Source organism: Puma concolor, chromosome B1 (genome assembly GCF_028749965.1).
Source record: "Puma concolor isolate L17-30 chromosome B1, mPumCon1.1.hap2, whole genome shotgun sequence".
Lineage (NCBI taxonomy): Eukaryota > Metazoa > Chordata > Mammalia > Carnivora > Felidae > Puma > Puma concolor.
The window spans coordinates 151,197,200-151,217,772 of record NC_141670.1 but is presented as its reverse complement, the minus strand read 5'-3'; the positions used below and the strand labels follow the sequence as shown (position 1 = coordinate 151,217,772).

Below are 20,573 nucleotides of genomic sequence, written 5' to 3'. Positions count from 1 at the left end.
CCACATCAGGCTCTGTGCTGACAGTTCAAAGCCTGGAGCCTGCTTCAGATTCTGTGCCTCCCTCACTCTCTGCCCCTCCCCCATGCGAGTGCACGCTTTCTCTCTCTCTCTCCTTCCCCTGCTCATGCTCTCTCTCTCTCCTCTCTCTCTCTCTCTCTCTCTCTCTCTCTCGGTCGCTCAAAAATAAATAAATCATTAAGAAAAAAATTTTGTAAAAAAGAGTTAACTTGCCTCTTTGACAATAAACCTTCAAATAAGAGGAGCAGAACACAACAAAAATTGGTCTCCAGTTCATAATGTGCCCCAGGTAGCTCTTTCAGGTAACTCTACTCCAAATAATGACTCAGTTTTGGATTCCTTTCTTGCTTAGGGTCTTCAATCATACTTTAAGCCACTTGAACAGAAAGAGAATGTGAGGTAATAAAAAATACGTACATTGGACTCCACCCCCAATTCCTGGCAAAGAGCTCCTAAAACCCTTGTAATTTCCTAAGTGATAAGAACACTAGGTGCATCTCTTGTTCTAATATTTATCTTTGACCCTATCCCTGACACAAGACTCCTAAAACTCTCGTAAAGTGATAAGAACACTGGGAGCGTTTTTTGTTCCAGTGAGGCAACCCTGGGTGGGCTTGTAGATGGCTTCTGGATGGTGGTCATGACCAAGCCATGATTAGAAGCTTAGAATTTTCACTGCACACACCCCCCCACACACACACCCTCTGCCTTCTTTAGAGAGAGGAGAGGGGCTGGAAATGGAGTTAATAATTGATCATGCTTATATGAGAAAGCCTCCATAAAATCTTTATAGTGTGGGGTTCAGAAAGTTTCCAGGCTGGCAAAAACCACGTGGGGTTAGTGATACACCCCAACTCCATGGGGATAGAAGCTCCTGTGCTCAGACATTCTCACACCTCACTCTGTGCATCTCATCTGACTATTTATACACTTTATCACATCCTTTAATAAACTAGTAAACATAAGGAAGGGTTTCTCTGAGTTTTGTGAATGGTACCAGCAAATTAATCAAACCCAAGGAGAGAGGTATTGGGACTTCTGATCTATGGCTGGTTGGTCAGAATCACAGGTGATAACCCTGGGCTTGCAACCTGTATCTGAAGGTAGAGGAGCAGTCTTGGACTGAGGATTTTACCTGTGAAATCTGATGCTATCTCCACATACATAGAGTCAGAACTGACAAATTGTAAGACACTCATCTGGTGTCACAGAGAATTTGCCTGATATTGGGAAAACCTCCACATATTTAATGACCAGAAGTGTCAGAAGTAAATTGTTCTGTATGAATAATAAAGGAGAGTCATAAAAGAGAAGCATATAATAGGGAAGAAATGGGTTTTTCATTACATAGGGGGAAAAAAAACCTAAGGTTTTCCCTTTAGAGAGTACATACAAGATTGAGGAGACAGTTTCGTGGCCAACACTGGAAGGGGCAAGCATCACCTTCACTCATTGTCCATAAATCGGTCACTTGGCCCCAATTAATGACAAGAGAAGCTGTGAAATGTAAGCTTCCTGTGTGCTTAGTAAAATGAAAAAGTATTGCTTAGCATGTAGCCACACTATGATAAAAAGAAAAAGCCCTGGACTTAGAGCAGTTATATTTGAATCCTGGCTCTTAGTTCTTTCTAAATGTTTGATCTTAGCCAAGTTAATTAATGTCTCTTAATCTTTGTTTCCCAATATGTAAATACTATTCAGGAAACATATCTTTAGGGGTTCAGTCAGTTAAATGTCTGACTTCAGCTCAGGTCATGATCTTGAAGTTTGTGGGTTTGAGCCCTGCATTGGGCTCTGTGCTGACAGCTTGGAGCCTGGAGCCTGCTTTGGATTTTCCCTCTCTCTGTCTCTCTCTCTCTGTCTCTCTCTCTCTGCCCCTCCCCCATTCACACTCTGTCTCTCTCAGTCTCTCAAAAATAAATAAACGTTAAAAAAATTAAAAAAAGAAAACCTATCTTTATAAGGTCATAAGGATATGTAATTTGATTCTATATTTTATTGGTCAGGGTTATTAATACCAGTAACAGAAACTGACTCTAATCTTGGCAAAAAGTAATTTATTGAAAGGATTTTATATAGCTAAGAGAATTGCCAGAAAAACTAGAGCACCACAATCTGAAAGGGGGAAAGTACAAAGGATACTAGGCACAAGTAAGACCAGGGACCTATGGGCCATGAGGATCCTATTCCCACCGGTGGTGAACATCGGATGCCACCACCCACACAGCCACCCACCTCTTGGCACTGGATGCCATATGCCACACTGGCTCTACTTCTACCAATGCCATAGAACAGGATGCTGCTGCCAATGTCACAGTAGATTCTTCACCACTCCTGCCCTTTTGTGTCACTAGTTCCTGATGCAAAGTTGAGAGGATACAGCTAATTAGCTGAGCCCACAACATGCTCCTGTGCCATAGCTGAAAAGGAAGGTGGGATATAGAGCACGTGACTTTAGGGCTTCTGTCAAAGATGCATGCGGTGAATAATTCCCCAAGTATAAAAAGGGGATTTGCACTTGGGGCAAAGAGAACAACAAAAGATAAATATTTACTTAAGACACTTATTGAGCTATATCTGACAATTTCTGTGTTCAAGGGATAAAAGCCAATGAAATAGTTCCTGCCTCTAAAAAGCTGTATACGGAAGTATTTTATGAATTTGAAAGCTCTCAGAAACTGAAGATCCTGATGTTATTGTAATAATTTTAATATCAAGATTATACTAATAGATTCTGAAGATATTTTTAAAGATTTATGTTGACGTATCCATCTAATTTCAACATTACTTTATTCAAACATATAAGAGCCTCCAAAATTTGACTTCATATGTACAATACTATTTTTAACTAACAGATTTTTTTTCTTAAATATGGAACCCTTCACGAATTTGAATGTCATTCTTGCACAGGGGCCATGCTAATCTTCTCTGTGTCATTTCAATTATAGTATATGTGCTGCTGAAGCGAACACTAATAGATTTTGAAAAAGGTTAGCCAATAGCAACTCCAAAGTTACAAAAATACACTATGTGAATGAGTTCTATGACTTATTTCTCTTTAGCCAGTGAAACTGCAATTCCTAATGTTATGCCCAGAATTCGTGATCCCCAAAGACCACCAGGGAGCTGAGTCTGATGCAAAAGCAAAGAGCCTTTATTCGAGCTAGCTCGAGCTCAATCCCCTACCTGCACGACGCGCAGCGGTGAGATGCCGGAGAGAGCCAGCGAGTTTCAAAAGCACAAAGGTTTTATAGGGGTCTAGGGGCAGTTGGTGAGGTAATGGCTGTGGCCTCAGCCGATTGGCTGGGGAAGGGTCGTGGCCTCAGCCAATTGGCTGGGGAAGGGTAGTGGCCTCAGCTGATTGGCTTGGGAAGGGTCGGAGTCCCATTACGCAGGTCGCCGGGCATGTTTTGATCGGGAAGTTTGAACGGGTGAGTGGGAGGTTACTCAAGGGGAGGAGGTGTGGTCTGAGGTTTCTGCGATTTTCCCGGAAAGGGACCATGTCGGGGACATAGTCACTCAAGGTGGAGGACACAGAACAAGATGGAGTCGGCCGGCGTAGTTCCGCTCTTTCACTAATGTAGCAAAAGAATTGCCTATATTTATATGGAGTCATATAAGTCATATGACTTACATGAGTCATATAAGTTATAAGTCGAACAACTTAAGGGAGAAAAGGTGAACGAAATAGAAAATAATGTTGCTTGTTTTCTATTGTAAATAGAAACTTTGGAATTTCAGATGTTTCATTAAAGAACATAGTAGTTTTCCTACATTATGATATAAAAGAACTGTGGATCTCTGAAGAGTATTTCTTCCGACAGAGAGCAAAGGAAATGTTCCTCTCCCAGAGCAAAATTAGTAATTAACATTCAGTGAGTAGAAGAAGGAGCTTCTGAAAGTACTACCGGTTATTCTCAGCTACCTTGCCTATTATGGCAACGAACTAGGGAGTTTGTGACTTAGCCTGCCCCAGAAAGATGGATCAAAATGGGAGGTAGAACCAAGTCTCACAAATCCTACTTCTTTGGGAAACAAATCATAAGGAACAGCTAACAACAATCAGCAACCAGAAGGCAAATGCTGAGAAAAATAAGCAGGAGCTTCTAGTTCCAGCATGATCAGATCTAAAAGGGTTAGCTTGTTCATCTGTCTTTGGGTGAAAATAATCATTTTTGCAATCGCAAAATCATTTTGAAATGCAATATGTATAAAAATTCACATGAAATAACCAGAAAAAAATACACATAATTACAACGAAACTAAGAAAGCAGCAGTGGCAGCAGCATTTACAGAGTGACTGCAAATCAATTCACAATACTAATCAGTTTCATTAGGTAATCTTTCTGAATCTATTCCTTCTCAATCCACCTGGTCAAAGAAATAACTAACCTAACCTTGTTCACTAGTTAGAAGGTGAAATAAACAGTTGACAGCTAAATTATAATGATCATGAAGTGATATAATAAGCTTTTTCTTTCTCAAATGGTAATGTCTATATTTCCTCACCCCCCAAAACAAGCACATTCTTTTCTTTAAACTTTTGAAGCACTTTACTCTGCAGCCGAAGACATTCTTCAGATTCCCTCAGATGCAATTTGGCATTTTTCTCCATGACAAACATTCACTATCCCATCAATTAAGGAGCAATCAGTGATATTAAAACACATTGAATATAGTTATACATTCTACATGGAAGCACAATATCCTCTTGATTTTTACATCCAACAGTTAAGAAAATGTTATTTCAGCTATTTCCTCTAATAGGCTGTGCTGTATATTCAATTGCCTTCTTTCTTTTATGATTGTCCAAAGGAAACAAGACAGTAAGAATACAGAGCACAGGGTAAGTGCAAGACAAATAATTTTGAGAGGCACTGAACTCCAAAGAGAATCCTCATCCAAGGTCATTAATGATGATTAAAGAAAAATAAAATGATAGCTTCAACTTAAATAATTCTTAATGACAACACATTAAAGTCTGTTAATGCAGTTTAAGCCTCACTTATACCAATTAACAAGATAATTGCAAAGGAAATTCCTATTTTTTCCTATGGAAAAAAAATCACCATATTTGTCATGGTAAAAGGTAAGGACTTTGATGAATATAGAACATCATTTTCTTTTTTCTACATTTATGTTTACTAATACAGATGCATCAGTTAGGGTTTTATAGCTTGTCCCATTATTATCACTTGCCAAACGAAAACCAGAATTAAAATGTAGCTACTGTGATATTTATTACCTTCCTCTAACCCTAGAAAGGATTTAAGAGCAGGGGATCATCAGAAGCTTAAGGATTAAATACACTCATTTTCAACACTGATTTCCATATTCTCTCTCAAATGACCCTAGTCCTCATACCTCAGGTTCTACTATCAAGTTATTTTAGACTATCAAGTTCACAAATGGAATTAATCACCCTCTCCATTTCACTGCACATTATCAGTATCTGTGCAATGCCTTTCTCTTCTTACTTGGCTACTTTTATTTTATTATTTTTTCCATTCATCTATCATCTTCATCTCTCTCCCACTCTAGTATATTTAATATGTGCTTACTAGTCTGTCATTTCTGCTTATTTAGATACATGCATATCCTTAAAAATAAATGTAGTATTGTTTTCTAGGTGTGTGCATTTGATCTCCTTGACAGATATTCTCTTATAAATCTCATAGTTTCCTTTTTCCCACTTGTCATGATATTTAAATATACACCTAGCTACATATTAATATAGAATACTAATTCTTAGTGCTGCGTGTAACTTAATTATATGTCTATCTCTCACTTTACTTCCCATTTACTTCCTGATAGACATTAGGCTCCCTCCATTCTTATTACCACAAACACTGCTATAAAAAGTATTCTTAGTGACAGTTGCAAAAGACCTAGCATATAACTACTACATCATAGAGAGTATGTAAGTATGGTTAATTTACCAAGTACTTCCAGGTTGCTCTCTGGAATGATTGCACCAGATAACTCTCCCTTAAGCTGTGTGGAAGGTTTCTTATTTCCCAACATCCTCACCATGACTTAATATTATTAGACTTTCTAATTACTATTCTAATTTGCATTTTTTGATTAGTAGTATGGGCAAATAACTCTTCAGGTGCTTATTAGCCCTCTGGGTTTCTCTATTTATTTATGTGTTTTCTCTTTTGACAGTAGAATGCAAACTTTATCGGTGCTATTATTGACTTCATCTTCTTTCCTGTTTGGTTTTATTAGAAACTTATCTAATTAATCTTTTTAAAGAAAAACTAGCTCTGGATTTTTTTTTTTTTTAATTTTTTTTTTCAACGTTTATTTATTTTTGGGACAGAGAGAGACAGAACATGAACGGGGAAGGGGTAGAGAGAGAGGGAGACACAGAATCGGAAACAGGCTCCAGGCTCTGAGCCATCAGCCCAGAGCCCGACGCGGGGCTCGAACTCACGGACCGCGAGATCGTGACCTGGCTGAATCGGACGCTTAACCGACTGCGCCACCCAGGCGCCCCAAACTAGCTCTGGATTTTTACAGCAATGCCTGGCACATGGATGTTCAATACATATTGAATGAATGATGAGTAAGTGAACACATGACAAATGAATGTCTTTTGCTACATAATAAACAGCTGCAGAACTCAATGGCCCAAGAACAAATGTTTATTCCTCTCATGGGTGTGCAGACTGGTCTGCTGTACACTGTGGCTCTGCTGAGATCTACTGGGCTCGGCTCCAGCCTGCAGTTCGGTTGAGGTTGGTGATGAGGAGAAACTCTCCTTTAGATTTTAAAAATATGTTGCTTAATAGGTTCCACGTTTTAAATTGCCTTTCTTTAAAGTATAAGACATAGTACAGAACATTTACAACCCAGGAAGCCTAACAAAAAACCTTGCAGGCTTCCTTGTCAAGAAAATATCTTGAATAAGATCATAATTGATTTTTTTTATTACAACTTAATATTCCCTACTTACATATTCTGACTTCCAATGTAAAGAAGACTCTCCAGGGGTGCCTGGGTGGTTCAGCCGGTTAAGCATCCAACTTCGGCTCAGGTTGTGATCTCATGGTGCGTGAGTTCAAGTCTCAGTGCTGACAGCTCAGAGCCTGGAGCTTGCTTCAGATTCTGTGTCTCCTCCCTTGCTGCCCCTCCCCCACTCTCTCTCTCTTTTTCTTTCTCTCTCTCTCTCAAAAATAAATAAACATTAAAAAAATTTTTTTAAGTAAAGAAGACTCTCCAATATGCCAAATTGTTTTACTACAGACTGTCTTAATCTCTAGGAATATAACATCTACCCAAGGTTTGTTATAAAAAGAGAAAACAAGTAAAGCATGTTTCAGGCATTTGTATGCAAGTCATCAAATGTGAAGGCATATCGCTATTCTGCCAGTATGCACGACCATACCAGTTGGTAACATTTTGACACAACTCCATTGGTAAATTGGCTCTACCCTGAGTCCCTCCCCACTGCCTCTCCACTGCCCCAGCCTGACCCAAATATACTCATAATCCCCAGGTGAAAAAGCACAGCCCCCTCCCAGGACGTGCTGCAGCACTTCGGCTGGTGTCTGCACTGATTGGTCAGTGCACTGTGCTATACTGTCTAAATATTATTTTATTTTTCAAATGTTTATTTATTTATTTTGAGAGAGAGAAAGAGAGAGAGTGGGGGGAGGGGCAAATAGAGAGGGAGAGCTGGAGAAGACTAAGCAGCATAGAGCCCAACATTGGGCTTGATCTCAAAACCCTGGGATCATGACCTGAGCCAAAATCAAGAGTCCAATGCTCAGGGTACCTGGGTGGCTCAATCAGTAAAGCATCCAACTTCAGCTCAGGTCACGATCTCGCAGTTGGTGAGTTGGAGCCCCACATCTGCTGTCAGCACAGAGCCTGCTTTGGATCCTCTATCTCCTCTCTCTGCCCACCCCCCCCAAAATAAACATTAAAAACAAAAAAAGTCTAACTCTTCACCAACTGAGCCACCCAGGTGCCCCTACTTATTATATATTTTAAATATCACCTCCGATTGGTAGGATATAGTGCATATTCACATGTACAACTTGAATTGTAAATAAATTCATGGTAGGTGTTTTTGGCCTTTGTTCCTCCGATAAATACACACATATACATATGACAAGTATGACACGTATGCTTACTCTCTGGAATCTCTGGGGTAAAGAAAACAGTCCAGTCTTGCTTTTCCCTAAAGTTGTTTGTATTAAAGATGCCTCTGGCAGTTTCTCTTCCAAACACAATGCAAAGCTTTGCTTCTTTCTTCCTTTCCACTCCTAGTTACCATCTGAATTCATTCCTTTTCTTGATCAAACACCTCCTCCTACGGTGTTTTCAAATAGTATCTTTGTGTGTCAGCCTTCTGAGGTCTTGTGTATCTTACAATAACTTATTCAGCCTTACATATAATTAATTGGATAAAAAGTTCTAGCTTCCAAGTTCTCTTATTTCAACACTTTCTCTGTGCTCTTTCTATCTACAAACTGATATTATTCTTTTTTCTTAATGTTTATTCATTTTTTTTTTTGAGAGACTGAGAGACAGAGCACAAGTGAGGGAGGGGCAGAGAGAGAGAGAGGGAGACACAGAATCCAAAACAGGCTCCAGGCTCTGATCTCTCAGCACAAAGCCGGATGAGGGCTCCAACTCAGGAACCATGAGATCATGGCCGGAGTCGGAGTCGGATGCTTAACCTACTCAGCCCAAGTGCCCCTATTATTTTTTAATCTCTCAAAATTCTGTCACTATGTCCTTTTTAAGTATTATTATTTAGTTTATTTATGTATTTTGAGACAGACAGAGACAGTGTAAATGGGGGGAGGGACAGAGAGAGGGTGAGAGAGGCAATCCCAAGCAGGCTTCGTGCTGCCATCACAGAGCCCCATGCAAGGCTCAGACTCACAAACTGTGAGATCATGACCTGAGTTGAAACCAAGGGGGACACTTAACTGACTGAGCCAAACAGGCACCCCTGTCACTGTCTTAACTTCTCTTAGTTTTTCAGTACAACTTTGTAACTTCCTTTGTAATTTCCTTCTGGAAATTTTCATTGACCTGATCTCACTGCTTACTAATTTGTTTCAAGAACATTCATTCTGATAAACAGTATCCACAAAACAGTAGCAAGGTATATCTGATAGTGCCTTTACTGTATTATTTCATCTAGCAGATTTTTCATATTCAATATCTTCAATTGGTCCTTCATAATTGATTTTCCTGATTCATGTTTCTAATGTTTTCCTTTAGTTCTCTATTATTTATTATGCTTTTTAAAAATTCTTATTTGGTCTGATCCATTCATTTGGTTTCCTCTTTTAAAGATTTATCCATTTGCTTACTTTCTTTTCATAGTACTTTCATTCCTTCTACTTTGTTATTTTTTTCCTGTGTCCCTTAGGATCTGGAGTAATAGCTCAATGATTTAATAACCAGATAGCATGGACACTAATCCTAATAGAATATTGAACTTATTGGAAGAGATAGATGCCCACTGTAACTACCTGATATAGTCTCAATGCTGAATGTTAGCCCAATGTGGGACTATCAGCTACCTTTGCTAGTTATACATACCATCATATGCTGATTAATATCTCCAGATTGCAAAATTCTTGGTTAAGTACCAAAACTCTCTGCCCAATGACCTAATTCTGATGTTGATTTGTCCTAAGTTGGTTGGTAGCATATTTTTGAAATCTTCTCCCTGCAATAATTAAAATTCTATTCACATTTTATTATGAACAAGATTTTTTAAGATCATAAAACATTTAAGATGTTAAAACACTTTCAAGAAAAGCCTGCAGTTATGAATATTCTGTTTATTATCCGGCAAGGGTATTATTTTTATTTCCAAATTAGATGACCTGACCCAATGTCAAAATTGTAATCATGGATTATTTCACATTGTTTGTTTGTTTGTTTGTTTTGTTGAGAGAGAGAGAAAGGGGGGGAGAGGGGGAGGGGGGAGAGGGGGAGAAGGGCAGAGGGAGAGAGAGAATCTTAAACCCCATGCAGAGCTCAATCCCATGATCCTGGGGTCATAACCTGAGCCGAAATCAAGAGTCAGAAGCTCAATGGACTGAGCCACCCAGGAGCCCCTAGAGTTTTTATTTATGTCAAAATTTAACAAAACAGTGGTGAGCTTTATTTGACACTACAACACTTAACTGTTCTCTTTTAAAATATTTGGCTCTAACACTCAAGTGTCAGACTTTTGCTTCTTAGGAACTTGCTTTCAATTAGCCTATCTTGCCACTAGATGGAGACTGATGACCTTTGTACAGTCTTGTGTAACTAGCCGGCCTTAAAGATAGCTATTTAGGGGTAATGCATATGTATGGAGTCTTGTTTCAATCTAGCAAAAAATTAATATTCTAGTTTCAAGGGTGGATTTAAAACAAGTTGTTTCCCCTCTAAATCACTACATATGAATAAAACAAGGCTTCTTTTTAATTCCTCCTCTAAATCACCCTATATTTATGTGGGAAGAAAAGGGAGAATTGTTAGCCCCAGGAATAGTAAGTAATCAATCAATTGATGGATCGATCAATCAATCTCTTAATATTTCAGTCTGGATGCTGTACATGCTGCCTGCTAGGAGAAAAAGATGTGTGAACTGTTGTCCTGACAGGCCAAGGGGTCCCCAGAATTGATCCAGCCACATTAATCAGGAAAGAATAGTGACTCCATCAGCCAATTCTAGCAGGTGGAATGACAGCTGTCTGTTTGGACCTTTCAGGCCTTCCTGAATCAAAGAGCTCTTCCTTACAGAACTTCTCTCCTTTCAGAACTCTTACTGTTAGTGGCAAGACATTCAGAGCCTGGACTCATGCACAAGTAAACCACAGACCTCATCAAATATACTGATAGATATTCAGACACTTACCATTCAAGTCTAGCATTTCCACCCAAATTGAGGTGACTGCATCATAATCAAGTTACATACTCTTACTTTTTTTTTTTTTCAACGTTTTTTTTTTGTTTTTTTTTTTATTTATTGTTGGGACAGAGAGAGACAGAGCGTGAACGGGGGAGGGGCAGAGAGAGAGGGAGACACGGAATCGGAAACAGGCTCCAGGCTCCAAGCCATCAGCCCAGAGCCCGACGCGGGGCTCGAACTCACGGACCGCAAGATCGTGACCTGGCTGAAGTCGGACGCTTAACCGACTGCGCCACCCAGGCGCCCCACATACTCTTACTTTTAAGTTAAAGCCTATAGGCTCAATGAAGTTTAATTTTAGAAACAGTAAAAGAAGAAACTTTCCTTAATACTTACTTGAGAGACAGACAAAGGATTGTGTACCTACCAATAACAGGGCTAAAGTAAGTGGTCACTAGATCTTAAAGTTACAATAAACATCCAAAATTTGTTTGCATGAGCAAAACAAATGTTACATTTCTCATTACTTCAGATAATAAATAAATGCATTGTTGAGAAATACTAGGGCAACGAGTGACTGTAATTCACTTATGGTGAGAATTAAAATGTTCAAACTCACTAGCAAAAGAAATTCTTAGTTAAGCTTTGTTTTTTGCTTAACTCTATCCCCAATGTGGGACTTGCACATTCGACCCTGAGATTAAGAGTCACATGCTCCATTGAATGAACCAGCCAGGCACTTCTGAAATTCTTAGTTTTTAATCGATGTGTCATTTTTCTTTTTAAAAGTACAAACTCATTAATCATGATTGATAAAGTTGGCTGTAAAGAATATAAACTGATATAAGTTTCCAAGAGGGCAATTTTGCAATAATTATGAAAAACTTCAACAGAATTCATACTGTTTGACGTAGAAATTTCACTTCTAGGAATTTATTTAAATTATCACAATATGATAAATATGTATCAATATTTAAATTGTATACAAAATTGAAAATATGTATCAATCTAAAATCAAAATTCAAAGAATGGTTGAATAATTTATGATTCAGTGCTCTACTTCATATGAACCTACTTCTAATCTTTCTGTGTCTTTGAGGTTGGAAGGTAAAAACTACACTTCCCAGATGCCTTCACTGTTATGGCTGTGGATGGGTTTGTGTTCCACCAGTCAGGGACACTGGATCCACAGACACAGGACTCACAGCAGGGGCTGTTTTTGGTGCTGCAAACACAACAGGAGCCTGCATTATTCTGTCTCTGCCTCTTAGTTTGATGACTTCCCGGTGTCAGTGCTGCCTCGGGAATCAGGAATTAGCGGGCAAGTGGAAGTTCTTATAAGAAGTTCACTTAGTTCCTGCCATTCCAAAGAGTTTAAGCCATCGCACACCCAGTAATAAATTTCTGCTTAACTTAGGTAGAACAGTCTGCAAGTGAACCATATCCAACAACTCATTATACGGTGCAATTATGACACATCAATTTAAAAATCTCATTGTTGTGAGATTGTTGAGCACGATGGTCAAGAAAGAAATCTTTGGACATTTTGCAGTACAATTTAGTAAATTTATTTAAGTAGCGCAGGGCAGGACTTGTGGGTAGTGATGAAGTTTTGGGGTGGTGGGGGGTCCGGAGCCAAAGGCCAAGAAAGAATTCTTGAAGACATCTTTGGTGCAAAAAGGCGATTTTATTAAAGCACAGGGACAGGATCCATGGGCAGAAAAGGGTGCACTGCAAGTGTTGGGGGGGTAACCGTTTTAGGGAGTCGGGGGAGATAAAGTCTGGAGGGAGTTTCCAAAGAGACTTTCACATGCTAAAGACTTATCGGAGGCCTACCTACTTTCAAACTAAGGTTGTTTTTCCCTCTAGCAAAGCATTAACATTAAGACAGTAGGGAGTTCCTGGACTTCAGACCACAGATGGGACTGCCTCTTTCTTGTAAACTGGTGGACACTCCTATAGTTTAACCTTTGTTTATTTGTCCTTTCCTGTTTTGGGGTAGCTGGGAGTGTCCTAGGAATATCATACATGTCCCACCTGGGAGGGGGTGCCGTTAGCCTGGACTTTGCCCTCTGCTTGCCTCACACTCCTTCATCAGGTAGAAAGAGCTGCACTTTTGCTGTATGTAGCTAGTGCTTATATGCTTAGTGTTCAAGGGGGAGGGGATATGCAGGGAGTATTAGATCTTAAATGTCTTCTTCAAATTTCTACTCGTAAAACTACTTTCGGAAGATTTCTCTGGTGCTTATCATTCAGTTCCATATTAACTATCAACGAGATTACGTAAACAGTCATGAGACCCTTTAAGACTGTAGCAACCAGTACATATTTGATCCTTATCGGATCTATGCAAGCTATAGGTCAGCCTTCTGTGCTAAAGGTGAACATTTTTCTGCTTCTATCCCTCATCAACATTGTCAAAATTAAGATTTAATGAGGTAGGAGTAAATGCCTAGCTTTTTTTTTAAGGGGCTCAATTTATTTTCCACTGATTTATCTATCATTACTTTGCCAAAAACTGTTTTCTTAAAGGGCCTCTATGTCTTTAAGAGCAAACATTTAAATTTGTGTATTAAGTTCAACCTGGTTTTAGGGAAAATTACAAATGATTTTCTAACTCAGGGCACTAAAAAGATTTCCTTTCTGTTGTTCACCTTAAGCCACTATTGCTATTCTAACCAATTTCCCTCCAAAGCATTTGTTTTTAGGAGTAATGCGGGTAATCATCTGAGGGAGCCTGTCCTTCAATCTTAAGACAGATTTGCTCAAACCCACATAAACGGTGCAAGACCCGCATATCTCCTGCTTCCAATTGTTCAGCGAATTCTTGGGAAGAAATGGAAGGTGGGAGGGTGGCTTTGTTTTTTTTTTTTTTTTTCATTTTTGTTAATCCTGAACAGTGAATCAAGTGGTCTTCTGCTTGTTATTTCCATTCCTTATAGGAGGATAAGGGAACAGTACAGAAATGCCTTTCCCTCTAATATAAATTACACTTGCCTGTGTCAAATGAATTAAACAAGAAAGCCATTAGACTGAGGTGGCTCTAAATGCCCTGTGGGCCCAGGTAAGCAAACCTAACCCTAAACTGGTAAATGCCTCAAGGTTACTAGGTCAAAAGCTAAAGACAACCAATCACAAACAACTCATTAGGCTTTAAGCTACAGACAGTCAATAATTTCCTTACATTGCTTCCGCTTTTTCCCTATAAAATCTCTCCCCAGCTCCTATGGATGGAGCACCCTACCTACTTTTGGCTTGGCACTACCCAAATTGAATTGATTTTTGCTCAAATAAACTCAAAATGTTTACTAAAATGTATCCGTTCTACAAGATAATTCAGTCATCATATTTTCGTTTGAAAACTTTGTAAACCTGGGACCACACCAGTATGTTCTGAATATATTTGTAGACACCTTTGGGATAAAGGCTATGCAATGTAGGGGCGCCTGTGTGGCTCAGTCAGTTGAGCGTCTGACTTCTGCCCAGGTCATGATCCCGTGCTTCCTGGGTTTGAGCCAAGCATCGGGCTCTGTGCTGACAGCTCATATCCTAGAACCTGCATCGGATTCTGAGTCTCTCTCTCTCTCTGCCCCTCCCCCACTTGCACACTGCCTCTCTCTCTCTCTTTCTCTCTCTCTCTCTCTCTCTCAAAAATAAATCAACCTTAAAAAAAAAAGACTATGCGATGTAGATCAAAGCTAAGGTCAGTCATTCAGAGGATGGACTACAAGGACTGCAAGGCACTTTCTAAAAAATGTCACTTATTTTTTTTCTTCAACCTCTAGAAACGACTAGAGGTAAGAGTTAATCCTGTAAGCCACTTTGTGGCCCTACCAGGTCTTTCCAGGCTGCCATGACTAGGAGGCAGTTTGGTATGCAGGCTAACATGAGATTAAGACTGGTTAGTTCTGGATTCAAGTTTCAGTTCTTCTACATACTTTTGTTTGGCCAAATAAGTTAACCTGTTTCAGTTTCTTCATCTTTAAATATGAGATTATATGAATACCTTCCTCACATGGTTATTACAAGGATTCGGTGAAAAAATGCATGCAATTCCATTTTAGCATTTAAGAGTATAAGGTCCAGGGCACCTGGATGGCTCAGTCTGTTGAGCATCCAACTCTTGGTTTGGGGTCAGGTCATGATCCCAGGGTTGTGGCATTGCGCTCCATGTCAGGGTCCACACTGAGCATAGAGGCTACTTAAGATTCTCTTTCTCCCTCTGTCCCTCTCCCCTATTCATGCTCTCTCTCTCCCTCTCTTAAAAAAGGAAAAAAAAAAAAAGGAATAAGGTCCTAGGTGTATGTAAGTGGTGAAGAATTTGGCCCAAATTGAATTTATATTGCTTACAATCCTGATTCTTCTTCTTTTTTTTTTTTTTTAAATTTTTTTTTTTTCAACGTTTATTTATTTTTGGGACAGAGAGAGACAGAGCATGAACGGGGGAGGGGCAGAGAGAGAAGGAGACACAGAATCGGAAACAGGCTCCAGGCTCCGAGCCATCAGCCCAGAGCCTGACGCGGGGCTCGAACTCACGGACCGCGAGATCGTGACCTGGCTGAAGTCGGACGCTTAACCGACTGCGCCACCCAGGCGCCCCCTGATTCTTCTTTTATAATCATTATCTCTGTTAATGACATCTTTTAGATGCTTGTCAAGAACAGATATTATTTCCTTCTCTGAGCTACATATAATTTTGGTTCTTTTAAAATAAGCAACAAGAGGGATGCCTGGGTGGCTCAGTCCTTAAAGCCTCTAACTTCGGCTCAGATCATGATCTCACAGTTCATGAATTCCAGCCCCGTGTTGGGCTCTGTGCTGACAGCACGGAGCCTGAAACCCACTTCAGGTACTGTGTCTCCCTCTCTGCCCCTCCACTGCTTATGCTCTGTCTCTCTCTCAAAAATAAATAAACATTAAAAAAAATTTAAAATAAACTAAAATAAGCAACAGGAAGAAAATTTCAGAGCAGCAATAATGGTAGGACATGTTACACAGGGATTTAATAAGTAAATACAAAGGAAGTTTAAAATAAAATGACTAGTAATAACAAAATAAATCTCCACCTTATTTCTAGATAATAGAAGCAGTGTGAACTCTTTTCTCTTTCCACCCAAGTAAATATCTAGTCAGGCCCAAGAAGCCTGACCACTTATTGTGGGCAAAACTTTATGTCCTACTCCTCTTCCCTCTAAAAAAACAAAGCCATGGTAAAACTACCACCAATAATAACAGCAAGAACAACACCACCAATAATAAGAACAATAATGTCTGGTTTTTGAGCACTTGCTACAGTGTGCCGGATACCACACGTGCTCTACTTGTGACACTTGCACAGTAACTCTCTGAGCTAAGTGTTCTGATTCCCACATACCCTCAGAGATTAAGACACAGAGTGGAAACAGGTTCATTTGGTCAATAGCTCCTAAATGGCAGAGTCTAGATTACAATAGAGAGCCTGATTCCAGAGCCTTAAAGAGGTCAAAATTTGCAGAGTTGGGTTGCCCACAAACCAAATTACTAGATACACGGAAGCCAATAGACTTATTTTAAAATGTAAATCCGAACAATGCCGTTCTTTTGAATCACTTGAGATGCTAGCTAAAATGGCAGATTATCAGGCCTATGTCAAGCCCCTGAACATGATCTCTAAGACTAAGAAGCTGCATTTTCAATAAAGTTTCCTTATGGATCTTATGCACAGTACAAGATTTGACTTTGGAAACTCCAAATCAAGAGGATCAAGTTCAAACTTTGTATTTTGTCGCAAAAGCCAATGTCTTGAGCAGTGCCTGCCACAAAATGAACGTTCAATAAATACTTGTGAAAAAAATAAAAACAAAACAAGGAGGCAGAGAGAGGAGGAAGTGGAGAAGGTAGGACTGGCTGCTTAAACTTTAGATAAAATTAAGGCTTAAGACAGAAATAAGGAGAATAGACTAGATACCCTATAGAAATTCTGCCTGCCCGTGTTAATTCTAACCTTCATTCTGCCTTCCACCTTGTTTTTCTTTCTCCAAAAGGTAACATAGCCCTGGAAAAACAAATGCAATGATTAACTAAGTATCAATTTGACTATTTACCTTTTGTTTTATTTCACTTATTTTATTTCTTTTGGGAGAATGCAAGTGGGGGAGGGGCAGAGAGAGGGGGACTGAGCATCCTAAACTGGCAGGCCTACAGCAGTGAGCCCAATGTGGGGCTTGAACTCAGGCACCATGAAATCAAGACCTGAGCTGAAACCTGGCGCTCAGCCAACTAGCCACCCGGGCACCCCTAACTACTTAGGTTTTTAATGCTTTTTTTTCTTTCCTTCTCTTTATTATACCTTTCTCTGCTTACATTGGCATAAGAACGCTTGTTCTGGTCAAATCCCTTTAGATGGAAGCATTAATTTACAGCTTGTGTTGAGGTCCTTCATAGGCATACACAGCCACACATGCACAAAAGTAGTGGCTGCACGTTCCAGTTAGCCCGCAAATTTTTTTAAATGTTCCTGAAAGTGTGGCCTGAATGCTACTTCAGAAAGCCTGGCACAATTGAAATCCAAACTTACCCAAGTAAGAAGTCTCCTAATGATATTTTTAAGAGCAGTTTTAGACTCACAGTAAAATAGAAAGTTACAGAGATTTCCCATGTACCCCCTGCCTCCACACATGGGTAGCCTCCCTCATCAACATCCCCTACCAGAGTGGCACATTTGTTACAAGTGATGAATCTACGTTGACACATTGTTATCACTCAGAGTCCATTGTTTACATCAGGGTTCACTTTTCACTACATTCTACAGGTGTGAACAAATGTATTTATCATTATAGTATCATGTGGAGTAGTTTCACTGCCTTAGAAATCCTCTGTGCTTCACCTATTTATCCTTCTCCCTCCCCCCCTCCCCCGGCAACCACTGATTTTTTACTGTCTTAATAGTTTTGCTTTTTACAGGTGTCATATATTTGGAATCATATAGTTTGTAGCCTCTTCAGATTGGATTCTTTCAGTCAGCAATATGCATTCAAGTTTCCTCCATGTTTTTTCATGGTTTAATAGCTCATGTCTTTGTAGTGTCAATGGGTATTCCATTGTTTGGATGTACCACAGTTTATTTATCCATTCAACTACTGAATGACATCTTGATTGCTTCCAAATTTTGGCAATTATGAATAAAGCTGCTATAAACCTCTATGTGCGGATTTTTGTCTGGACATAAGTTCTCAGCTCCTTTGGGTAAATACCAAGGAGCATGATTGCTGGATCATACAGTAAAAGTATGTTTTTAGTTTTGTAGGAAATCGCCAAACTACCTTTCAAAGTGGCTGTACAACCTTGCATTGTTACCAGTGTTAAAAAGATAAACTGAGGCATATTAAAAAATGTAAGAGTTTTTTGAGCAAAAATGAATTCAAAGAGGGCAGTGCCAAATCAGAAAGTGACTAAGAGACCTCCACTGATAGAAGCTAGGGGAAAGACACGTAGAGAAAGCGTGGAAGCAAAGAAAGGAAGTTGTTTGATTGGCTATAGCTTAAAGACTAGTTGGTTGTTTGTGATTGGTTGTCCTAAGGTTTTGATTTGAAAGGCTTGAAGCGTTTACAGGCTTAGGTTTTGATTTGCTTATGAAAGCCTCCATGGTGATCGCGGTGCCTCAGTTTAATAGCCTCCCTGTTTGATTAATTTAACAGAAGACGAGGTTCTCTATCCACGTCCAAGGGTAAAATGCAGCCAGGCCTCAGGAAGAACTCCAATTGAAAACTAGATTACTATAGGTCTAACAAGATGTGTGTTTTCCCATTTCTGCTTTTCTCTTTGCATTTGTTCTGTTTTTGTTGTTGTTGTTTATTTATTTTGAGAGAGAGAGAGGGATGCTGAGTAATATTCTATAATTGTATAATATAAATGTGTATAGAGATGGAGAGTAATATTCCATTATATATCTATATCTATATCTATATCTACCTATATCTGATATACCACCTCTTTATCCATTGATCGATCATTGGACATTTGGGCTCTTTCTCTACTTTGGCTATTGTTGATAATGCTGCTATAAAATTCAGGGTGCATGTATCCCTTCAGATCAGTATTTTTGTATCCTGTGGGTAAATGAGGATAACCTAATAGAACAGTTGCTGGGTTGTAGGATAGTTCCACTTTTAACTCTTTGAGGAACCTCCATACTGCTTGCCAGAGTGGCTGCATCAGTTTGCATTCCCACGAATAGGGTAAGAGGGTTCCCCTTTCTCAGCATCCTCACCAACATCTGTTGTTTCCTGTGTTGTCAATGTTAGCCATTCCGACAGGTGTGAGGTGATATCTCATTGTGGTTTTGATTTGCATTTCCCTGATGTTGAGTCATGTTGAGCATCTTTTCACGTGTCTTGGTCATTTGGATTTCTTCTTTGGAAAATGTCTATTCATGTCTTTGCCCATTTTTTAACTGGATTATTTGTTTTTTGGATGTTGAGTTTCCTAAGTTTTTAAGATATATTTTGGATACTAACCCATTATTAGATATGTCACTTGTAAATATCTTCTCCCATCTGAAAGATTGCCTTTTAGTTTTGCTCATTGTTTCCTTCACTGTGCAGAAGATTTTTATCTTGACGAAGTCCCAATAGTTTATTTTTGCTTTTGTTTCCGTTGCCTCCAGAGATGTATCTAGTAAGAAGTTGCTATAACCAATGTCAAAGAGGCTACTGCCTGTGTTCTCCTGTAGGATTTTGATGGTTTCCTGTCTTACATTTAGGTCTTTGACCCATTTTAACTTTATTTTTGTGTATGGTGTAAGAAAGTGGTCCAGTTTCATTCTGTTGCATGTTGCTGTCCAGTTTTCCCAGCACAAGTTGCTGAAGAGATTGTCTTTTTTCCATTGGATATTCTTCTCTGCTTTGTTGAAGATTAGTTGACCATACAGCTGTGGGTCCATTTCTGGGTTTTCTCTTCTGTTCTATTGATCCATGTATCTGCTTTTGTGCCAGTACTATACTGTCTTGATAACTACAGCTTTGTAGTATAACTCGAAGTCCAGAATTGTGATGTGTCCAGCTTTGCTTGGCTTTTTCAAAATTGCTTTGGCTATTCAGTGTCTTTTGTGGTTCCATATAAATTTTAATATTGTTTGTTCTAGTTCTGTGAAAAATGCTGGGATTGCATTAAATGTGTAGATTGCTTTGGGTAGTATAGACATTTTAAGAATATTTGGTTTTCCAATCCATGAGCATGGGAAGTTTTTCTATTTCTTTGTGTCATCTTTCATAGGTTTCTATAAGTTTCTATGTCTTTCATAAGTTTTCTATAGTTTTCAGAGTACAGACCTTTTACCTCTTTGGTTAGGTTTATTCCTAGGTATCTTACGGTTTCGGTGCAATTGTAAATGGGATCAATTCCTTGATTTCTTTTTCTGCTGCTTCATTATTGGTGTATAGAAATGCACCTGATTTCTGTACATTGATTTTGTATCCTGCAACTTTACTGAATTTGTGTATCAGTTCTAGCAATTTTTTGGTGGAGTCTTTTGGGTTTTCTACATAGAGTATCATGTAATCTGCACATAGTAAAAGTTTGATCTCTTCCTTGCCGATTTAGATACCTTTTATTTCTTTTTGATGTCTGATTGTTGAGGCTAGGACTTCAAGTACTATGTTAAATAACAGCAGTGAAAGTGAACAACTCTGTCTTGTTCCTG

The 20,573-nt window shown here is 39.2% G+C and overlaps 1 non-coding gene across 1 annotated transcript; it reads right to left on the bottom strand.

Annotated features, from left to right (window-relative positions):
- Positions 1-2,883: 2,883 nt before the first annotated feature.
- On the bottom strand, positions 2,884-2,990 carry LOC112859117 (U6 spliceosomal RNA). The gene has a single exon (XR_003223436.1). It is a non-coding gene; the product is annotated as a U6 spliceosomal RNA (small nuclear RNA).
- Between the last annotated feature and the right edge of the window lie 17,583 nt (positions 2,991-20,573).